Genomic DNA, 2,808 nt, shown 5'->3' with positions numbered 1-2,808 from the left:
TGGTCCTTGGGTCCCATTTTGCATCCCGAAACTTGTGTTTTGGTGCTTGATCCCTATTTTGGGTGCCCACCTTGCACCAAGTGCGCACCCGGGGCAAACCGAGCGCCTTGGTGCACCGGGGCAAGATCGAGCGTGCACCCGAGGCGCCCCGAACATGCACCAAGGTGCACTCGGCCCACATGTGAGCGCAGGTCGTTGCGCCCGAGGTGGTGTGTGGGCACCGCGTTGCAGACGGGACACTGCACGCACACGACGCCCCCTCCAGGTGCACGCACGTAGGCCGGGCCGGGTGCACACCCGACGCCCTAGCAAGGTGCGCGCACCCGGGCAGGGCTCACACTTGGCGAACGGGGCGCACTTCGCGAGGGAGGGTGTGCACCTCGACGGGGGTGGGTGGCCGGGGTGGATTCGCACGTGGGTCGCGGTTTGCTAAGTACACACTGCGACAAGCTCATAACGGGTGCGATCATACCAGCATTAGTGCACCGGATCCCATCAGAACTCCGCAGTTAAGCGCGCTTGGGCCGGAGTAGTACTGGGATGGGTGACCTCCCGGGAAGTCCCGGTGTTGCACCCTTTTTTAGTTTTTCGCCGGGCGTCGCAATGCTATTTGAATAAACCTTTTGCCCGTTTGCGTTCTCGTCGGGGCCGGGCCGGGCCGGGGTGCGCTGCCCGCACTACCGCGCGCGCGGGGGCGACACCGAGCGCGCACCCGAGGCGCCCCGAGCACACAGGCCACGGTGCAACCCGGGCGTTGTGCGCGCACCCCGGTGCGCCCGAGGTGCTGCGCGCGCACCCAGGTGAAATCGGTGTGCACCTCGGCCAGTGCGCGCTCGGTCGAGTCGCGCACGTTGGCCAAGGTGCACGGTGATGTTTCTTACTCTAAGGTTCCGCACCAGACGCCCGGGACAGGTGAGCGAAGCTGGGCGGGGCCGGGTGCGCGGCCGGGGCAGGTGCACGCAGCTGGAGAGAGCTTTGGAGCACACTTCGGAGCGCACCAATGATGCGCTCCATTCAAAAGTTTCCTGAAAAGGCAAAAAAAGTTGAGATTATAGAATTTCCCACTTGAGAGATTGTAAAAAAAAAAAATTTAAAATGAAGGAAACGCGGGTGCCAAGGTGTGCGCAGCCCAGCCAAGGTGTGCGCACCAAGGCGCCCACCCTGGCGAAGGTGCACGCAAGGTGCGCACCCGAGGCAAACCGGACAATTAACCCAACTTTCGACTTCGCGCGCACCTTGGAGCGCACTTCGGAGCGCTCCTTGGTGCGCACCAATCTTGGGCACCTCGGAGTGCACCATGGCGCCCACCAAGGTGCGCACCCGGGGCAAACCGAGCTCCGACTTCGTGCGCACCTTGGAGCGCACGAAAGGTGCGCACCATGGCGCCCACCAAGGTGCGCAGCCCAGCCAAGGCGTGCGCATCAAGGTGCGCACCCTGGCGAAGGTGCGCACCCGGGGCAAACCGAGCTCCGACTTCGTGCGCACCTTGGAGCGCACAAAAGGTGCGCAACCCAGCCAAGGTGTGCGCACCCCGGTCAAACCGAGCTCCGAATCGTGCGCACCAGAGGTGCACGCCATCGTGCGCACCTTGGAGCACACTTCGGAGCCCTCCTTGGTGCGCGCCGATGTTGCGCACCTCGGAGCGCACCCGGGGAAAACAATGCAATTAACCCGACTTTCGACTTCGTGGGCACCTCGGAGCGCTCTCGGGTTCGCACCTCGGAGCACACCGAGGTGCGCACCTTTGATGCGCTGCCTTCACCAATTTCCAGAAAAGGCAAGAAAACATTGAGAAGGTGTGCGCACCGAGGTGCCCACCCTGGCGAAGGTGCACGCGAGGTGCGCACCCGGGGCAAACCGGGCTCCGACTTCGTGCACGCCGCACCTTGGAGCACACTTCGGAGCGCTCCTTGGTGCGCACCAGGGCGCGCAACCCAGCCGAGGTGCCCACCCCGGCGAAGGTGCACGCGAGGTGCGCACCCGGGGCAAACCGGGCTCCGACTTCGTGCACGCCATGGTGCCCACCGCGGCGAAGGTGCACGCGAGGTGCGCACCCGGGGCAAACCGGGCTCCGACTTCGTGCACGCCGCACCTTGGAGCACACTTCGGAGCGCTCCTTGGTGCGCACCATGGTGCCCACCAGGGCGCGCAACCCCGCCGAAGGTGCACGCGAGGTGCGCACCCGGGGCAAACCGGGCTCCGACTTCGTGCACGCCGCACCTTGGAGCACACTTCGGAGCGCTCCTTGGTGCGCACCATGGTGCCCACCAGGGCGCGCAACCCCGCCGAAGGTGCACGCGAGGTGCGCACCCGGGGCAAACCGGGCTCCGACTTCGTGCACGCCGCACCTTGGAGCACACTTCGGAGCGCTCCTTGGTGCGCACCAGGGCGCGCAACCCAGCCGAGGTGCCCACCCCGGCGAAGGTGCGTACCCGGGGCAAACCGGGCTCCGACTTCGTGCACGCCGCACCTTGGAGCACACTTCGGAGCGCTCCTTGGTGCGCACCATGGTGCCCACCAGGCCGCGCAACCCAGCCAAGGTGTGCGCACCAAGGTGCACGCGAGGTGCGCACCCGGGGCAAACCGGGGTCCGACTTCGTGCACGCCGCACCTTGGAGCACACATCGGGGCGCTCCCGGGTTCGCACCGGCGTTGCGCACCGTGGTGGGCACCTCGGAGCACACCAAGGTGGGCAGCGAGGTGCGCACCTTTGATGCGATGCCTTCACTAATTTCCATAAAAGGCAAAAAAAAAACGAGATTTTAAAATTTCCGTTTTGAAAGATAGTGAGAAAAAGGGAATGCTGGT

The 2,808-nt window shown here is 64.9% G+C and overlaps 1 non-coding gene across 1 annotated transcript; it reads left to right on the top strand.

Moving 5' to 3' along the window:
- Positions 1-458: 458 nt before the first annotated feature.
- Positions 459-577, top strand: LOC131863767 (5S ribosomal RNA). Its single transcript, XR_009362662.1, has one exon. It is a non-coding gene; the product is annotated as a 5S ribosomal RNA (ribosomal RNA).
- The last annotated feature ends 2,231 nt before the right edge of the window (positions 578-2,808 follow it).

Source organism: Cryptomeria japonica, unplaced genomic scaffold, assembly GCF_030272615.1.
Source record: "Cryptomeria japonica unplaced genomic scaffold, Sugi_1.0 HiC_scaffold_68, whole genome shotgun sequence".
Taxonomy (NCBI): Eukaryota; Viridiplantae; Streptophyta; class Pinopsida; order Cupressales; family Cupressaceae; genus Cryptomeria; species Cryptomeria japonica.
Note: the sequence above shows the minus strand (reverse complement) of the source record. Positions and strands in the feature narration are given on the sequence as shown.